Source organism: Cryptomeria japonica, chromosome 5 (genome assembly GCF_030272615.1).
Source record: "Cryptomeria japonica chromosome 5, Sugi_1.0, whole genome shotgun sequence".
NCBI lineage: Eukaryota > Viridiplantae > Streptophyta > Pinopsida > Cupressales > Cupressaceae > Cryptomeria > Cryptomeria japonica.
Window position 1 is genome coordinate 898,757,148 of NC_081409.1, and position 21,450 is coordinate 898,778,597.

Here is a 21,450-nt window from a genome sequence, read left to right on the forward strand (position 1 = left end):
CGAAACAACTTCGTGCTACCAGAAAAACCACTTTAGTCCCATCCTAAATACACTTCAATTGATGAGTTTTACTGTCATGACACTTTGTACCAATTTCCTCCTACTACTTGACAAAATCTACTAGATTCTTCTGGGTGCAAGATTTTTCAAGTACATCCACATACTATGGACAAAAACCAATCAGTGAACTCTACTGCTAAATCCAAACAACCATCATTCAATCTTGTTCTAAGGGAATTTTGAGAATGCCATCACCCTACAAGTTGTTTTGTGTATATTCCTACATTTTGTAAACTTACCTTATTGGGCTCCTGGGATACTGGTTGTGAGTGTCCATGGACAATTTTGGTTATGGTTATATTACCCTTGAGGAACCAACTAGTGGTGTTCCTTGAGATATTTTATGGTAGATCCAGTCAAGTACAAGTTTTATGTACTTTTAGATTTACAATGTTATAAGACCTATGTCAGGGTGATGTATTTAATGTAGACTTTCTTTTATGTTATAGGAGGCCAATATAAAACAACAACCAAAGGATAATTTTTCTGTTTTGTTGCATTTAAGGTTTTCATGCTTATTTCCATTCTAAGACTAATCCCTTTTTGAGATGCTTCAGTTTATAGAGTTTGTGTCCTCTATATCCTTTGAGATGGATTTAGTACTGATAAAAAAGTTTATTTTTCTTGTTGTTTGCAGGTTACATATTCAGTGTTGCATAAAGACTTGGCGAATTAATTTCTTCAAAGGGAGTCAAATTCGGTATATATTGTGATGCTGTCATACAGTCCTAGGATCATTATAGCTTCCATATAATATTGATTGTCTATGAATATCTTTATGTTTCTTGCAATCATCTCCATATCATCATAATCCAATGGAGATGCACTTGTTACTTGTTATGATGATCATCATTGCCTTGGTGGTGTATTCTTCATCTCGAATTCTATCTTTCTAATGATATGACTTGTATTCAAATGTATGGCTAATGGTATGGAAGAAGTTACAGCTTCTTGATGAATCATTTATTAATCTATTTACTCCTTAGTGTGATAGATATCTTCAAGGGCTTATTTTTAAGATCTCCCTTCCTTTAGGCATTCCCTTAATATGACAGGGACACATGATATTCTATCTTGGTTGTGATCATCTCTTGGGTTCAACCCTTATTTACCTTATGAAACCGTCTTATTTATAAGAATCGATAATTTACTCAGTTATTATTCTCTTACTAATATTTAGTTATATTTACTTCTAATAAAATTTACTAACTCCTAAATGCTAATGGTGTCCAAGGACTTTCACTCCTTGTCCACAAATTTACCTTACTGATTTAGTTGGAATAGCTCAAGAATGAGGAAATTACACAGCTCTTGTATTTCACTTGGCATTTCATTCAATGCATCAAAATCCTATAGTTGACCTGCATCCCATATATATAGGGAAGTCAACTTGCATAAAAAAAAAATGTTGTGCAATGTCAAAATTCTGATGAACACCACAAGACAACCGATGAGGTTGCCATACCTATGACGTTCTTGTCGTCACATTTTTTGTTGGATTTCCATCGCACACAACCATTTATGCAATGAGAATACTATAGCTGCAATGACAAAAACATCGCAGGATGCAACCTCATCAGTGGTCATAGTCGTCAAAATCTCGACGTCTCCTCGTTGAAAAAATAGGAGCGTGTCCTACATCTCATCATCGCACACACATTGGAATTCCAACATCTTCTTGTTGAAAAAAGAAGGGTGTGTCCTACATCTCATCGTCGTACACATGTCTTAATTCCAACGTCTCCTCGTTGAAAAAAGAGGGGTGTGTACTATGTCTCATTGTCGTACACATGTCAGAATTTTGACATCTCCTTGTTGAAAAAACATGCCACTGCTCCATATAAATTTTCGATGAAAAAAAAGCGACGGGGATTTTCTCCCGATTTTGTCAGAATTTTCATGTTTTGTTGTCTGAACTCCAATGAACGCTCATTTAAAAATGGCCCCAAATGTACTAGTGACCCTTCTAAATAAAATTTTATTCCTATTATGTTTCTTCTCACCATGTGGCATTGGTAGCTTACCTCTTGGAGGCTCATTTCCATTCATGGTGGTATAATTTCATGTGAATTCATACTTGGGTAGAAACATAATAGCCTATTCATTCTTCTTTCAACACTGGGGAAATAATTGTTTTTGAAGAAGTTGAGAAAATACAACTTCAGAGATCCCAAGAGCACCTGCAACCAAAATACCTGTCACAAGAGAAGATTGGAGACAAAAACACAATAATGGCTCTGAAGAAAAAAAGTTATCATTCAGAGAGGGAATAGAATAGAAAAATACAATACAATCCTTATAAAATGAGAATATGCAACCCTAAATATGTGAAACCCTAAAAAAACCCTAAAGGGATAAAGTGTATTTAATAATTAGAATAATTATTAAATACCTACAATATTATTAAATGCCCAAGTTTATCTTAAGCATAGACTATAATAGACTAATAATTAAATAAATAATTGTTAGCTAATACAAGATAACTCTAACACCCCCTTAAGACGAACTTAGGGAGTAGCTAAAAAACTAAATGCATGAAGCAAAAAAAATGCAACTACATGGTGGAGGCAAAAAATTTGGGTCCCAACAATAAGGCCTAATGAGGTACCCAATCACAACCAAATATCTATGAACCAGAGAAATAGATAAAACCACATGGGAAAAAACTCTACTGCAAAAAGAGATGGAGAAATCAAGAGAAGGACTAAAAAAGCCTCCAAACAAGAATGTTCCAAAAGATAGGAACAAAAGAAGAGCAAAAGAATCACTGAAGCATGAAGAACCTGCAAACGCTGTCAAAGAATAACTGACGATCTGAAGAACCTCAACTAAAATATAATATGATCAGGTAGAGAAGACTATAATCTGCATGAGTTCCCTCAAATAACACTACTCAAATAAGATGACAAACAAAGGCAAACAACTAAACTTGAAGTTACAGATGTCATAAACACCAAAGCCTGAAGAGCTGATCAATCAAAGATGGAAGGTTGCCTCCAAAAATAGGAATGAAAGAGTGTACTCTAACAAACCAAGGAAGCATTAGAACCAACAACCAACATGAGAAACCCCCCATAATGCTGACAAGGGAGAGGTGATAGGTACACTGAAAATGACGACCAACAAGAACTACATGATGAAGAAATAGGAACATCGAAGGTGCAGAGAAAGTACATAGTATCATGGAAAGAACACTCACTTGAAAAACATCATGAGGCTAATGTTGTGGAAGGAACACTCACGTGACAAAGGTAGATGACAAACAAAGGCAAACATCAACCCCCCCATGGCACTTTATAATGTAGTGCATGCACAATAAGGCACAAGATGTGCAAGATCCCAAGTATACAATGCATAGTGGCACTTTATCTCAGTGCATTTGTAAAAAAGGAAATGCTTACAAAATGATGTATACAAAGATCAAAAGAGACATAAGGCTGGAAATATAGAATGAACAGCCAAAGATGAGACATCTTACTCAAAGAAAGAGATCCTAGGACCTAAAACATCCAAGATATTCACCAGAGTGCTAAAAAGTAAAAAACTGAATAAAATGTACTTGGAGAAAAATATGGAAAGAAAACTCATATGAATGGAAAGTGCAAAGAACAAGATTTCTAATGATATAAAGTTTTCAAAAAATGGAGTTTGGATGCTCAAGTTATGTCTCGTAGAGTGCAAAAATGAACCTCTTACTTTGACAGTAAAAAACACCATAAAAAAGCAAAATAAAAAATGCAAACCTCTAGATCTAGATAGAGATCAGAAAGAGATTTCCAATGATATAAGGTTTGTCAAAAAATGCCTCTGTGTGCCCAAGATATGGCCAAAAGACTGAAGGTGCTCTGGATGGGCCCAAAATGGGCTTGAAGGTGCCTACACAGTGTTGATATCAGCAGAATATTCCTTGTCTGTCAGAAAAAATAGGTTGTCAGAAAAAAATTCCAGTGTCCTGAAAAATTCCCTTGCGGGAAAAAGTTGCCTGAAAATGCCCTGCCGGAAAAAATTTTGCTCGGCGGAAAAAGATGTCGGCTGTTGGAAAAAAATACTCGTTAAAAAAAAATTTGTGCAATGGCCGGTGGAAGGTAGGGACCAGCGGCGGTGGAAGACCGACGAGGTATCAGCCAATGAATGGTTGATGACGGGAGGTGGCCGAGAGGCGGATGGGTCATGATGAGTGAAGCAACAGTGTGCCGACGACAGGCGAGAGGCAGGTCCATGGTGGCAGGAGGCGGGTCCACAATGGTAGTGTGTCGGTGGTGGGTGGGAAGTGGGTCAATGGTGGGCATAGTGACAATGGATGATGGGAGGCGAACAAAGTGATAATGGACACCGGGAAGCGAAGCCATGGGCGGCGACAACACGGGCCGACGAGACCTGAGAGCATGGGGAAGTAGGAGCTGGGTCCACGGCCTGCTGTAGGTCATACAAACTTGCAAAGCTTGCTCCCCCCCCCCCCCTCTTTATATGTATTTTTTTTGTTATTTCGGCCTAGACACAATGTAGAACTACCCGAATTTTTTTTTGTCTCGAAAAACATGCCCAAGAAGGGCAATTTGTTTTTTGCTGCCAGAGCCACAATTGTCCAAATTGGAAATATTTTATATGAAAATGGGGGTTTTTGGGTGTTCTGAGCTCAACGGTGAGGTTCGTTTGAGCCTGAAATGCCCAGAAACCAAAAAACTCCCCAAATTCAAATAAAAAAACTATAAAAAAGTTTGAAACCCTCCAAAAAATCTTCTGAAAAATCAGGAACAAGCAGCAACAGATTTAGGCTCTGATACCATGAAGAAGTTGAGAAAATACAACTTCAGAGATCCCAAGAGCACCTGCAAGAAAAATACTTGTCACAAGAGAATATTGCAGACAAAAACACAATAATGGCTCTGAATAGAAAAATACAATACAATCCTTATAAAAGGAGAATATGCAACCCTAAAGAAACCCTAAAGGGATAAAGTGTATTAATTATTAAATACATACAATATTATTAAATGCCTAAGTTTGGCTTAAGCATAGAGTATAATAGACTAATAATTAAATAGGCCTGCTAATGGGCTTTTCAGGGCTTATCCTCCTAGGGATGGTGATAAAAGTCATGTGTGGATGCCACCAGATAGGGGATGGATCAAGATCAACTTTGACGGGGCATCCAGTGGGAATCCCAGGATCTCCAGTGCAATGGCCATAGCTTGAGATGAGAAAGGTAGTATTTTAGCACTTGGAGCAAAGAGATTGGTGGATGGCACTAACAATGAAGTTGAGTGTCAAGCAGCAATTAAAGCAATTCTTATGGCAAAAAAAATAGAGATGAAAAAACTACACCTTGAAGGGGACTCCCAGATAGTGGTGAATGGCATCACTAGGGGTAGGATGGATGCTAGGCACCTGGATTAACATATCAAAAGAATACATGACCTCCTGAATGGGTTCAAGGATTTTAAAGTATTTCATGTTCTAAGGGAACTGAATGCAAAAGCTGATGTGCTCTCGAACATAGGTGCAAATGGTTCCTTGGCTGAACATTTTAATTTCTTTGAAGACTTAAGGGATTTGGATCCCTTAGAATTTGTATGAAGGTGTTTTGAGTATGAAAGGGAAACCTGAGAAGTTGTGATGAGCTATGCGTGAACCATTTTAGATATTCATGTTGAGGGGTGGGAATGGCTCACGTGGTTTGAGTACACCGCAAGGGCAAGAAGTTGAGAAATGGCAGTGTAGGTGCAATGATGATAGTGAATGGAACTATGGAGTGCTAGAGATTTGTTGTGTGAGGTGGTGTGTGCGGTGTAATAAATGGATGGGGTGGCAAGGGGATGTGTCATTATGGTCCTCATTTTCTTTTTGGCACTGCGTAGAGGATTGCAATTTCTCTTGCGAGCACTATATTTTGGTTGTGTGGCAGGGGAATGATGGAAGCAAATTTCTCACTGCTCACTCTGGGCCAAATGCCTTCCTTTTGAGGCCCTATTTCAAGCCATCGTCTGAAGAATGTTTTTAGGGTGGATGAGGAAAAATTTTGGATGGTTGTTTTCTTGATGTTTGGGGACAAATTCCTGGATACTGACTGTCGCCCATGAACTAATTTGGATGTATCATCCCTATTTGTGGCACTGGCGCTGATGATGGGAAGTTCAAGGGAGGAGGTGTCGTGGGTGGCATCTCTAGTGCTAAGACCAAAATGGTTAGGTGGCCTGGTGGAGGTTGTGGAACGTGCGGAGATTGGTGTGGGTTTGAGAATGGAGCAAGAGTCATGGAGGCGCTTAGGCAGGCAAAATGATGTAGTGCAGCTTCTGGTGGTGTGGTCGGCCTCTCGCTTGGTTGAAACCCAGTTGGAGGATGCAAGGAAAGGGTGGTGGGATCTGTTAAAATTTGTGCAGAAGATGGGACCGATGGAGCAGGCAAAATCGCACGGCAAGCAGACCCCGATGAAGTCACAGGCTCCGATTGGTGAAGATGGGCGACCGTTGGTGCATCACCAAATCCCACAGAAGAGTGTGAAGATCGTGGAATGCAGTGAGTTGAGAGGAGGATGGCCAAGAACCATGACAAGTGTTGGGATGGCATAGCCCAATGCAGGACCTAATCATGCCATCCCCAACTTCTCCAGGGAGGAGGCCCTTGGCTCGTTCCGGTAGGTTGGTTTCCTGAGTAGGCCGTTGGTTTTTTGGATGGTTTTTCCTTGTGGTAAGGAATGTAACCTTAGTGGTAGGCATAGCTAGTGTAGTTTCTATCTTAGGTTTCATCTTGATTTTGTAGGGGCGAGACCCCATATAGTCTTAAGATAGTGGAACGCTGCAGAGCAGCTGAAGGCATGTATTTCTCCTTTCAAGCAATACAAATCTTAAACCTGTTATCGATCATAAAAAATAGACTAATAATCAAATAAATAATTATTAGCTAATACAAGATAACTCTAACAGTTTTCAACCATTCCTCATTCCTAAAGATACACTTTCCCTTTGTTAAGTTGTATATTCTATAACTTGATATCCTTTCTTGCATAGAATTGTTTGTCCTTCATGTGGATGCTCTCCTTTCTTGGAAGTGTGTGTTCCTTGCTTGAAATTGTATATCTTTTATGAATTATATCTTCTTATTGATAGAAAGTATGTGATCCTTCATCAATAATCCCCTTTCCTAGCAATAGGGATAGTGTGTATTCTTGATCTCCTTCCCTTTTCTTACTTTAAAAGATGTCATTTTTTTCAAGGATCTCCTCTCTTGTTGGATGTAGATATCTTTAGGCAAAGATTTGTTACTCTTCCCTTAATATTCATGAATCCTAAGAAAGGACCCCTTTGCATTTATTGGAAGATATATCTTTTACAATTATCTCCTCCTTGCTTAAAGAAAAGATTCATGCATAAGGATCTTTCTTTCTAACTTGGAACACATATATGTTTGTTATGGTTATCTCTGTGGTGGTGAAGGTGTTTATCCTTGGTGTGTTTCTCTATCTTAAGATATCAACATGTAACTATATTGACATCTTAAGGAGGGGATATGTGTGGCCTCCTTGTTTGTGCTTGGTGTCATTGCAACACCCATTTTATAGTTGATTTTTTAGATTACCTTGCAAACAAAGAGTTTTATTTGGTGATCCTTGGGTTTGGTATAACTACAACACCCATTTTGTGATAGATTTTTTGGATTGGTTTGCAAACATATGGTTTTGTTTGGTAATCTTTGTGTGTGCAAATTGTAGCACACATTTTGTAATCGAGGGTTTTCAAATTATTTAGCTAACATGAGGTTTTGCTTTGTAATATTCCTTAGCATGGATCATCTAGCATAATACAACTTGCTACCTAGTGGAATCCATGATGTAATCATGAACCACCTACTATAAAACACCTTGTTGGGTAGTGGAATTCATGCCCCCCCCCCTCTCTCTCTCTCCTCATGGACCCATAACATAACACACCTTGCTAGTTGTTGGATCATGGTTGCTTGTCTCATAAATTAGTGTAAGTCCTTGTTCTTTCTATAAGCTCACTTGTGGTTTTGCAATAACATACCAATAATGATATGAGTGGTTGAGACATTTTGGCATCAAGGTCCCTTCAATTAGTTAATTTGGAACCTTTTGTTTTGGTACTAATTTTGTTTTCTTTGTGTATATTTGAAGTTTATTTGCATGGATAGATAGGATCCTATGCTTGGAGGCTTGCACATCCCTCAAACTTAGTGTCATACTATCTATGCTCTTTCTCTTCATTTATAATTTATTGTGAGTACGAGTGTAAGTTCATACTACACTAAGTGGGGGCTCAATGTAGTGTCGTAAATTGTACTCCTTTAATTATGAGTCCAATTTCACACTCTCCTTAGCAATCATTTTGGTTTTCCCATTCCTCTAAGAATTTTGGGACCTTTTCTCACCTTGAATTAATACTCAATTCAAGAATATGAGTCTTATATTACTTTAAAATCTCAACACATTTCTATTTGGGCCCTTACTTTAAGTGTGTCCTTTCTTCTATATCATTTTAGGTTTGTATGGGTCCTATCTCATTTTAAAGTTCAATGTACTTTTTCCCCTACTTAAATATTATCATTTTTCATATAAATTACAAATTTGGTATTAGAGCCCTATTATATCACAACCCTTAAAATTCAAGTCTATTTTGTTGGGTCTATGCCAATTGATAAATAATGTCCATTGCTTTTTGGATAAAATTTTGGGAGGATAATATGACTATCTTGGTATTTCCAAATCTATCCTTGAAGTTAGAAAATGATTATTTTAAGTCAGTGAAAAAGTGAATTTACCTTGAGAACCCTATATAAGACATCATTCCTAATTCATTTTCTCATCTCTTTATTATCCTATCATTCCAATTCAAGAGATTTTTTTTTTGGTAGATTACTAGTTTTTAAGCTTGGTCCATTTTTTAGGTTAGGCCACAATGAGGGACCTTATCCCTAGCCCATTAATAGGCAACTACAAAAAAAGTAGATTTAATTTAATAGAGAACCACCTCCAAACTACTAGGCCAACCTTAAAGGAATCATCTTTCAAGATCAAGATGTTAAAATACTAGATATTTGGTCCATGTTTGGTGTGTGAGAAAAGTTGCATGTTGAAAGTTCTCATTTTTCTTCCTCTTACTTTGTACTATAGTCCATGCACCATGATGGGACTTGCCACCAGTAAGCGCATTAACATTCCTATAGGCAATATCCTGACCTCTATGAGGTGGAGATCTAGAGAACTCCTTAATTGTATACATCTCCTTAATAGGAAGTGAAGTAGCCAAACCATTGGCCGTCCTAGTAGGAGGAGGAACCATAGAAAGCCTTGGTGTGTGTTGTAATTTGATTTATGGAGCAACTAGGGTACTAAGGTGTGATTCCTTAACTTGTAGGTCCAACTTCAAGGAATAATCAACACCACTAATATCCTTGTCTCTCCCATTAACAGGGGATTTAACCAACTTCTGCAGAGTGTGCAAAGCATTGCAAGGTGAATCCAAAGGTTGATCATACCATTTGGGTTTTAAAGGTTCATGAATGACCTCACCATCTTGATATTAAGCTTCCTTTTCTACTAAGTAGTGGTGTGGGGAGACATCCTTCCACCACGAAGCTTGACTATTTTTTCTTTGTTTGGCACACTAGGCAACAACATGTCTAGTGCAAAAATATTTGCGGAATTGTAAGGGAACTCCTTCATAATCTACAGGTTGAATCAAACAACTTTTTTTAGTATTGAGAAAAAATATCCATAGGAAAATCTTTGTTGGCCTTGATCTGCACCAAAATGTGGGCATACATGGCATGGGAATTTTTTATAGATCCCTCATCAACATCCAAGAATTTTCCTAGTGAATTGCCAATAGCTTTGAAGTAGGATTCAAACTAAAATTGAAAAGGTATATTTGAAAGCCTTACCCAAAGAGAGATAGTAGAGAAGAATTATTTACTTGGGTTGAAGGAAGGGCACTAGAGTTTCAACATAGGATAAAGTTGTTTGTACTCCCATTCGTAGTCACAAAAAAATGTTCAGTAGTATTTAATATCATCAAAGATCACAACAAAAAATCCTTCAAAACATGGATAAATTTGAATATCACCCTCTAGAAAAGGGCACCATGTTTATGAAATCCAATAGTGCAACATAACCATACTTAGCCAAAATCCATGAAATCTCGTAATCAAACCATGCTTAGAATCTAGACAGTTTAGCCATGGAGAATTGACCACAAAGTTTTACTCAGAAAAACTAATAAAAGATCTATCATTCATAGGTTGCAACAAGTGTGACATCGTAGGAACAATTTATTTATAGATAATCCAAGATAAAACATTATTATTAAGAGTAGCTCTAAGTTTAAGGAGCAACAAGTTAGAACAAGGCATCTTCAAGTATGTTTTAATAATTTTAAAAAAAGGGAAATAATTAATCATTGTGCCCATCTCTACCATAGGTTTGTGGTTTAGAGGTATTGGTTATTTCAACAATGTGAGCTTGTTGTGAATGGATTTGATTCCTAGTTTGCATGTTTATACTAGTCAATCCCATTTCACCTCCGTACATTTTGGTGAGCCTAAAAAGTGCAATGCAATAAATTCTGATTTACTTTTTTTATTGCATATCTTTTCTATATTTATAAGAATTTGTTGTTCAAATCTATTATTTCTATAGTGCATTTTTCTTATTTAAGTGGTTAATTGATCATTTTATTGGGAAATTGAATTGTTTAATCACTTATTTTATTTGTAAAATTAATTATATAAGAGGCACTGTGAGAATAAATATATTTCATTAACTTTTCCCTCCTTTTTATGAGTTTCATTACCCTTTGTCTCAAATCGGATATCCTGGTAAAAAGAAGTTATAGAATTATGGCTTCCCAAATTTTAGATACCAAGGGTGTTGAGCCTAAGTCAATTAACCTATTTTCTAGGGGCCTGGGTAAATCCTCTATTCCTACACAATACATACTTAACATTATAGAGAACCATTCCCCTCATGCTTCTCATGATGAGGATGACCCTTTAACTCAAGTGACTATTGAACAATTGGGGAAGTTTGAGAAGAAATTGGAAGAGCTTCAATAATGTATGAGTCAAGAACAATTGGATGGAGACCTGTAGTCCCCTTGATTGAAGGTTTGAGGAGATTGTTCAAAGATATGAACATGGTGGGAATGTGTTGTGTAGAATTTCTCATATTGTGGATAGTAATGTTATGATAATGAAAAGTTGTGCCAAAGTTTTTGACCATTCAAATCCTAAAAATCAAGTCGAGCCTTCCATTCCTATATCTTTTCCTAATGTGCCTACATATAAATATTCCATCATGCCTACGTCTACTCAAAATGTTAATGCTACACATGTTAGTAATGGGAGGAATCGTATCATTCAATACTCCTACATACCCCCTTCCACTAGCCTGCCATTTGTTTCCCAACTATCTCCTTTACCCACCTATCATAATGTTCCACCTACCTATCATATTGTTCCACCTATCTATTATAATGCTATATCTTCATCACAATTTAACATTTGCTATGCTCCAATTCATCCATCAAAGCTATTATATATCATTTGCTTCAAAACATTTCATCTTTGCAACAACTATTGACTTCCATAACCCAATTAAAATTCAATATTCCTACATGTTATATTTTTATCCCATGTTTTTTTATGACATCATTCATACTATTGTCCCACAACATATTTAGGTTCCTCATTTGGAGAAACATAATGGACAAGGTGATCCCCAAACTCATGTGAAAATATTTATAACTTCATGTAGTAACTTCTCGCATGACCACAAACTTAGGTAAAAGCTACTCACATGTACCCTAAGAGAAAAATCCTTGCAATGGTTTTCCTCCTTGCCTCCTCATTCAATTTATTCTTTTCAAAAACATTCTAATGTATTTGTGCAAAATTTTCAAAATAATATCTGTCCTCAAATTACATTGATTTATTTGATGCATTGTAAACAAGGAGTCAAGAAAGAAGTGACTGATTTCATTGGTAGATATAAACATAAATGCATTCACAAATTGCTTATCTTATGCCTGATGGTTATGTTCAAATAATTTTCATTAATAATTTGGAAAAGGATGATAGAGATAAGCTTTTGTTTTTTGATTATGCATCATTCACACAATTAGGCACAACACTTAATAATTATCAGCTTCAAGTGAGTCAATTTGAATCATCTTCATCATTAGCTTCGATTGATAAGAATGAAGATGCTCGTCACACTATTCAAAAATTTCAAAAGAAAAGTAAGAATTTCATCAAGATCAATAATAATGCTTCCAATCATATATTGATTCTCAAGTGGCAACTACAATAACTATTGTATCCCCTTTATCATCAAAGTTTACACATTGTAATTTTACTCCTCTTTTTGAATCATTGCATAGTATCATGCTTAAATTAATTAATTCTAATGTGATGAATATTCCTCTTGTTTGTCTCATAGATACCTCTAAGCCTTCCCCTCCTTCTTTTGATCTTAAAGCCTATTTCCAATACCATCGTCAAGTCGACCATGATACTGAAAAGTGCTATAAATTGAACCATACAATTCAAGATCTTATTGATTCTAATACTATAGCAGTGGATGGTACAAATGATGAAGGAAATAAATTTGTGGAACCTCCTAATCAAAATTTACAAATCTTTACCAATCCTTTACCTTTTCATTCTATGAATGTTGTTGAGCATAATCCAAACTTTATGACAACTAATGATATGTGTGGTGAAGCCAAAAACCATGTTGTGAACTTTATTGAGAAACTTAAGCCTAAGTGTGACCCTTGCATCACCTTTGACTCAAGAGATATTATCAAAGAACCTGATGGACCATTATATATTACTACGAAGTTTAAAGGAAATCTCTCACAAGGAGGGCTCATTGTTCTAGTGTGTATGGTGAATAGTATCACATAAGAACATATTTATACACAAAAATTTCATCGATATACATATGATAAATATGATGTTATGATTAAGGTGCATGATGGCTTCACTTGTCCTACTATGGGTTCCATCACCCTTCCCATAGATGTTGGTACTAAGTTCTTAGAGGTTACATTCTATTATCCCTACCTTAGGTCAATTTAATGTGAAGTTGGTACACCTTTGGCTTGATTCCATGAAAGTTGTTCCTTCTACTATTCAAAAGTGTTTGAAGTCCCCTCAAAATGGGAGTATTATAATGATAAATCATAGCCTTTATTAGCCCTAAGAAAGATGTGGAAACTTCATCCTTGATTGCTTTTGGCTTAAAAAATCTGAACCTTTGGAACTTGATCAAGATGTCCTTTTCTTATCTTATAAAAAATTCAAACAAGAAAGGATATTGGCTTTGAGTAAGCCTAATGATTATTCACCTATCTCCTCTGCATCCCAAACCTAGAATTCTTCCTAACCTTCCTATTCATCCTATATATAATATAGTTCCACCTCCTACATCTCATAAAGGTCGAAGTGAAAAGTGTCTAGAATCCTACATCTCTCAACCTAGTGATCTTTCTTTTGTTATTCCTTCTATAAAGGAAGAAAAGTAGTATGTGTTTAATGCTTCTCAACCTTCCCAAGCTTTGAGATACAAAAAGAGAAATAATAATGAAAGAGAACATCGTTAGGGACATTATTGTAAGGCTCATGAGCTTGCTTCCCAATGTTTTTCCATCCCTAGGCTATCGAATGTTGACTTGGTCCAATAGAGGGGAAAAAGTAAACCACTTTGGCAGGCAGGTGAAAACCAATCAGGGACTCACTAATGAACCTTTCCACTTGGGATGTGGTACAAAGTGTAGGACTATTAGGTACCTTTTAGATGCTACTGAACATGTCATAGAGGCCCTTTAACCCAACTCAATGATGCTCTGTCTAAGGACACACATGCAAGTCTAAGATGAAAGTGCAACGCGTTGGTGCCCTGTACAAATAGAGTCATAGAGTCTGTACACAGAATGGGCTATGACGTAAAAGTATCTAAATAATAGAAATGAAGTGAATAACGATGCAAAAAGGTAAATGTGATTGTCTACAAATTAGTGAAAGGGAAGAGGAGAGAGATAAGAGGACCTTAGATAGAGTGGATTGGCCCCCACAAAAGGTGATAATATCTAGTGGTTTGGCCGCCACAAGGGAAAATGAGATAATGGTTTATAGATTTTGTTGGTATGGGTAGCAAGTTATTCTAGATAGACATATGATAGGGTGACCTTAGATCAAACGGTTTGGCCCCCACTAATAGGAAAACAAGATAATGGATTTCACTGGTATGGATAGAAAGTTATGGTAGATGACCATACAATAGGGTGACCATAGATCATGTAGTTTGGACCCCACTAATAGGAGAATAAGATAATAGATCCAGTGGTTCTTCCCCCACTAAAGGCAAACAAGATAATGCAAAATGTAAATATGATAGTGCAGAAATGTAGAAATGCAAGGATATGAAATCATGGGATCCCCACCCTAGAATGGTATGTGTGGAACACATGTCATTCTTAAAGAGAAGGGATGTTATGTCACATTAACATAACGAGATGTTTCTATGGAATGCCACCTTGCAATAGATGACACATGGCTATAAAGATTGTCATAATGTCAAATTAACATAATTCAGAAATTACACATCAACAAGCATAATAGAAAATTAAATCAAAGAAATGAAGCAGTAAATAATAGTGTTTACGGTGAAATGGATACAACAATAATAATATTGGAAGACTAACTGGATTCAACCACAAAAACCCTAGCCTAAAAACAACAAAGATCCACCATAACATATGAAGATTACCTAAGACAATGCAAATCAAATGAAATCACAAAGATTATAACATCACATGTCCAATAGGGTTTGAATCTTCATTCTTCCTATCTCAGTTGATCTTGCTTGATATATTTGCTCTCATATTTTATATGTGCACAAGAGCTCAACAAAGAATGGAATGTGGTTGCAAGTAGGATCGCAAGCGTAGTGTAGTCGAGTGCGTAATTGAATTAGCTAGGTAGTGTTGATAATGAAGGAAGCATCTCCTTATATAGAAGACACCATATGAAATGGAGGGCTAAGATTGAGAGGTGTAAAAGGAGGTCGGCTATGATTAGAGGGTAGGTAGAGAAAATAATAAAATAATGAAAGGGGGTAGGTAGTGTATGAATTAAGAGATGAATGACATGTGTCATGGGTAGAAAAGGATAATGAATTAATTAAATAAATAAAGATTTATTTAATTAATAGAAGAAGTGGGATTAATTAAATAAATAAAATATTTATTTAATTTAGGAAAATGATAATTTAAATAAATAAAAGTATTTATTTAAATGAGAAATAAAGCTAGAAGAGGATAAATGAATTAATTAAATAAATAAAGGTTTATTTAATTAATAGAAGATTTTGGATAAAGTAATTAAATAGATAAAATATTTATTTAATTAGACTGGACAATTTTAGGTGTCTACATTTTGCCCCTCTTTGAGACAATGCAGCTTGTCACGTTGTTTCAAAGAAGATAAGATGAACTGATACAGAGTTGCCCCAAGATGGGAATGATACGCCCCCTCGAGAGATTGGATGAAAATGTTTGGAAAGATCACAGACAATCTCTTGATAAGAAAGAATGGCTAGAATGGACTGACCAGATAAAGTGACAGAGTCATGAGATAATGAAGACTGACTCGGGAAATGAGGGCTATGGTAGTCTATAAAATACAGCACGAGGGGAAAACATCCTCATTGTCATCTACACCTTCAAGAGATCAGAGTGTAGAGCGAGATAGAGCAGCATTAGTCAGCAGTGATGGCAATGATTCATAGATTCGATCGCGTTCACCGATTTCAGAGGCCAGCAGAGGCAGGAGAGCCGGTAAGTACCATAAAACCTCCTTGTACTTTGTTTTATTAATGTTGTCATTAATGTATGCTAGATAGGGTAATAAATGCGCTCTAGGATAGGGTCCAAAAAATGTCAAAAAACATCTAGACGCGTCTGCGTTGGTGCCAGGTGCGTCTATGCTCGCTAGGTGCGTCTGCGTTGGTGCTAGGCACGTCTATGTTAGGAAAAGCATCTATGCAGAATGCGGTCGTGTTTGTGTCATGTAGGCGCATCTGTGAAATTGAAGCACGTCTGTGTAAGGGAGGTTTGTCTATGCAGAGCATAAGCACGTCTATGTTTTTCAGGCGCGTCTGTGCAGAGCAGGCACGTCTTTGCAATCTATAAGTGTGTTTATGTCATGAAAGCATGTTTGTGTCTAAAAATGTGAATTTGTGTCTTCTAGGTCAAATCGACAGTTCTGTGATGAGCATACGCTGTCGATTGGATAAGCTGCTGAGAGGATACACTCAAGCAGGTCCTCTAGGGAAGACTAGGATAGCAAATAGGGCTAGGATAGATCAAGGCACTTTGTGATAAACAGTGAGTACCAAGACATAGTACTTTGTGATGAACAGGGAGTACCAAATGCGAGCAGCACTTTGTGATGAACAGGGAGTGCAAATGTGAGCAGCGCTTTTGTGATGAACAGGGAGTGCAAATGTAAGCAACACTTTGTGATGAACAAGGAGTGCCAAACATGTAGTACTTTGTGATGAACAGGGAGTACCACTAGGATAGAAGCAACACTTTGTGATGAACAGTGAGTGTCACTAGGATAGAGTACCATATGCACTTAGATAAAAAAAAGTAGCATTTTGTGATGAACAGTGAATGCCACTATGACTGACATGATTGATTTGATTGACTGCAGGAGTATCTGCCTATGCTAGAGTCATGGGAGAGATTCCCATCGACTCAGAGGTTGCGACCTAAGTTGACATTCGAGGACCGAGCTGTGATTGAGGCTATGGGATTGAGACATATTTTGTATGTGCCTGAGTTTCGGGTGAACATGGGATTGTTGACTACACTGGCGAAGAGATGGCACTCTGAGACTTGCACATTCCATTTGCCGATGGGTGAGATGATAGTCACCCTGGAGGATGTATATAGGATTCTACAGATACCGATTGATGGGGAGTTGATTCCTTATGATCGAGATGGAGACAGGGATGCCCTGAGATGAGTGTTCTAGGATCCGGCATTGGAGATGAGGGTTGGACATGTTGCTTGGGATACCATGGCAGCGACAGGGTTAGCGCTACCAGCGGTACTGGGAGGAGTGATTAGTGGGTTCCTGTGTCCGGGCAGAGCGACACGAGGGTTAGCTATGGGCTGGGGAGGTGCACTGGAGACACTAGTTACTCAGCACACCAGATATGCCTGGGGACCGTGCATGCTGGCACATTTATATTATGAGCTACATTAGTTTGTGTACCACGGATCAGTGGGATTGGGCTGCGGAGTGACATTGCTATAGGTGTGGGCATATGAGCATCTGCCAGTGACACGGCCGATACACTTCAAGGGAGGGGCCATGGACGCAGTTTTGTGCATTTTTACAATATGATCACTTCGCAGCCACGGATTGACAGGTTGGAGTACTGGCGGCGGGCTATAGATAAGACTGATATGGTTATATGGAGGCCATACCTGGGATGCGAGCAGTGGGAGGATGATGCAGTAGAGCTACCCTACACCTTCAGGATTAGGTATCTGATTGGGTGGACACCCTATGTACTGGAGAGGTAGCTGGTTGACAGGGTGGGCAGGTAGTTTGACAGGATCCAGCAGATGCCACGGGGTTTTGATATGTACGCGCGGACGGTCAGGGATCAGGCGCACTTTGGGCCATTGCTATCATATGATTAGGCTATTACACAGCTAGTGGAGATGATACCCTTACCCTGGGACATGTGGCCAGAGATCAAGGATGCCAGCATGGATGCAGAGTACACAGTGTATTGGGTCGAGCATCCATTCCCACACCTGACAGATCCAGGAGAGCCGCTAGACGGAGATGGTGGTGGGGATGGTGATAATGATGGAGATGATGGGGGGAGAGGCCGACGGAGGAGGCCGGGTGTAGTTGGAGAGAGGAGGGTGGTGCCGCAGAGGGAGGGTGGAGAGGATAGACAGACTCAGATTGTGAGGGGTCGCGGTGGATTGCCGCTACAGGTGCCAGTAGCACAGGGTCCCAGATAGGTGCAAGGACAAGGACAGAGGTAGGTACAGGTACAACCACCAATACAGGCACAGGCACAAGCATAGGGACAGGCACCCATACAGGGGGAGCCACAGGCAAAGCCACAGGGGGCCGAGGCAGAGGAGGATGAGCTGGTTAAGCTGAGGGAGATCTGCCAGGGACAAGCAGATGAGATCCAGGAGCTGGAGAGGGAGAGGGATAGACTCAAGAAGTGGCTCAGAGATACTAAGCGGGAGCGAGACCAAGCTATACAGTGCTACACTAAGGCTGAGACAACACTAAGGGCTAGGAGGTAGGCGGCAGAGGACACAGGGGCTGGATATGCCTATGTCCTACGGGCAGGAGAGGAGATAGGCTACTGGTGGGATCTATATTATGGTGTAGTGCCACCAGATCAGCGGGCGAGGAGCTTCCGTAGACCATCATGGACAGCGACAGCTACGGGAGGGAGCCAGAGGCGACAGGCATCCAACGGTGGGGTTATGGGTCCTCCACCACCACCAGATAGAGGGAACAGGAGAGATGATCCTGAAGCGGGTCCTTCCAGGGCTCAGATTCCATCGAGGCCAAGCGGCTCCGAGGGAGGGAGTTCATCATAGTCTTAGAGGGCTCCCTATGTATCAGTATTGTACCATTTTGTATTATGATGTAGACACCTGCGGGTGATTGTAGCCATATGATTTTGACATCATTGTATCATGACACTTTTGATTTATATATATGAGATGATTCATCTTTACGGAAGCTATACGCATGTGTACCTATGTGATGAGATGTTTCATGATGTATGTTTCTATGTTATGGTTATGATATGGATGCAAATATGTACATAATGAAATGCAATATTTTTGTTCTTTTATGTTTTAAATATTATGCCAATGCCATTGTGAATGTATGGAATGCAGATGAATATGATAATGCAGATACTATTTACATGATGAGAATATAAAATGTGCTAACATGTGTTGTGTGCAAGATGTGATGTAATTGTGATATCTATATGTATGTATGAAATGCTTAATATGTGGTAATGTAGGTGCAAAATACATGAAATGCAGATATTTTTGGTGTGTCATTATACTCAGTCATGTGATAGCAGGCTACTCAGACTTGAGAAGGACGATGGAGGTCAATCAAGAAATGGGGATGGAAGATAGAAGATATGAAAGTGAAAGAGCTTCATGTGCGTTATCATCATTGAGCTTTATTATGGCAAAATAGGTTATGACAATCGAGGCATATGTTCGACCCAGAAAGTCATTGTACCTATTTGCATGGAGATAAGATAGTCACAAACAAGGAATGCCCCAGTTCATACTAGACTCACAGTGTCCTCATATCCTTGGACAAGTCATAGTATTACTAAGAGACAATCCACAGACAACAAAGAAAAATAGGTGACGATACCCTATCCTCGCCTTTCTAGTCAAAGACATCCTGGAGATAGAATCTCTAGTCAAAGACATCTCAGAAAAGCTAAAAGACATGTCACCAGAAAGATAAAATCAAAAGAAAACCAAGAATTGACACCAACATTCACTGTAGTCCTCAAGTTTAGTGTCTCTTGTCACTTGTATAAGTCGTATTTGATTGTGGTCACAATGTTTATTTTCACAAAAAGGATAGATAGCACTGAACCATATGTTGTCTGAGTCTGTTGAAAGATTTGATTTGTTGAAGCCCATTGTTGCTGTGTCTCATCTGAAATTGACTGAATCCATGAAACTGATACTTTATTGCGGAGAAGATGAAACTTTATTACAGATTTGTGATGCAAATGTTGCTTTATTGCAGATTACGCGTGGATAGACCAAAGAAAAGTGGAAGAAACTGTACTCCTCAAAACGTGTGATGATCTTAGTTCCACACCCATCACTAGACGTAGGATTTGCCTTAGCCACAGATAGGAGTTGATTTTGTAGACACCCAAAATTGTCATGTCTAATTAAATAAATATTTTATTTATTTAATTATCTAAGCTTAATTTTTCTATTAATTAAATAAATCTTTATTTATTTAATTAATTCATTTATCCTTTTCTAGCCTTATTTCTCATTTAAATAAATACATTTATTTATTTAAATTACCCTTTTCCTAAATTAAATAAATATTTTATTTATTTAATTGATCCCACTTCTTCTATTAATTAAATAAATCTTTATTTATTTAATTAATTCATTAACCTTTTCTACCCATGACACATGTCATTCATCTCTTAATTCATACACTACCTACCCCTTTCATTATTTTATTATTTCTTCTACCTACCCTCTAATCATAGCCGACCTCCTTTTACACCTCTCAATCTTATCCCTCCAATTCATATTGTGTCTTCTATATAAGGAGATGCTTCCTTCATTATCAAACCCTAATCACCCTAATGATGCATCCAAATGACCTAAGTACTTGATCACTTGACTACACTACGATCCTACTTGCAACCACATTCCGTTCTTTGTTGAGCTCTTGTGCATATAAAATCTGAGAGAAAATATATCAAGCAAGATCAATGGAGATAGGAAGAATGGAGATCCAAACCCTATTGGACATGTGATGGTATAATCTTTGTGATTTCATTTGATTTGCATTGTCTTAGGTAATCTTCATATGTTATGGTGGATCCTTGTTGATTGCTAGGCTAGGGTTTTGTGGTTGAATTCATTTTAGCCTTTCAATATTGTTATTATTGTTATCCATTTTCACCATATACATTTTGGCACGCCCGGTGGGACTCTTGTCCCTTTTGCATTTAACATCCTTGTTGCAGATTTTGTAATGTGAAGTTGCAGATCCGACGTTTTCGGCAGCATTTTGTTATTTCCGCGTCTGCGTACTTTCAGATCGTGTTTTTGATTTTATGGCGCGTCTGCAACATCTCGATCTGCATCTATGTTTTGGCAATATTTTATTTTGCAGGTTCCAGGAAAACGCGTCTGTGTTGTAAAGTCGCGTCTGCGCTAGTTTTGGCCGCGTCTGTGTCCATAAGATGCGTCTGTGTTCTGTAGCCACGTCTGTGTCTCACAGAACCGCATCTGTGTGACCCAGTCATGTCCGTGTTAAAGGTAACCGCGTCTGTGTTCACTAGTTTCAAAATTTTGGGTTTTTATTGATTCAGTTTTCGGATTTTGTATTTAGGGTTTCAGATCCGGTTTATTTTGAGCTAACATTTTCAGATCTAGCTAACGAAATTGGTGCAGCTTGTCTTGAAAGCAAAATCATTTGGTTGAAGGCCCCTATTTTCACAAATTCTTTTGGGTTTAAAATATACCTAACTTGTGTGCTTGCAGGAAGGGGTAATCATTTCAAACAATCCAAACTACT